A 301-nucleotide genomic window follows, 5' to 3' on the forward strand; every position below is an offset into this window, starting at 1 on the left:
AGTCAGTTCTATCCGAAGGAGTCTACATACGGCAGGACCATACGCGAACCTTGTCTCTGGTATGTCGTCCCATTCGACTCTGAGGATCTCCGCTAGAGAACGAACTATATCCTCCGAAAGAGGCTCCATTTGGCCGATTTCGTTCTCCAAGTCATATTGGTATTCCGGATCCTCCAGGAAGGCTAGGGCGCTCGAAAGGATCGTTCGCCTCTTGGCGAGTTCGTGCTTGAGATTGTCGTAGAGCATCGCCCCCAACTCAGATCGTGACCTTCGCAGATCTTGTAACAAGAGGCGGAAAACT

This window comes from Galendromus occidentalis, unplaced genomic scaffold (genome assembly GCF_000255335.2).
Source record: "Galendromus occidentalis unplaced genomic scaffold, Mocc_1.1 scf7180000077443, whole genome shotgun sequence".
Taxonomy (NCBI): Eukaryota; Metazoa; Arthropoda; class Arachnida; order Mesostigmata; family Phytoseiidae; genus Galendromus; species Galendromus occidentalis.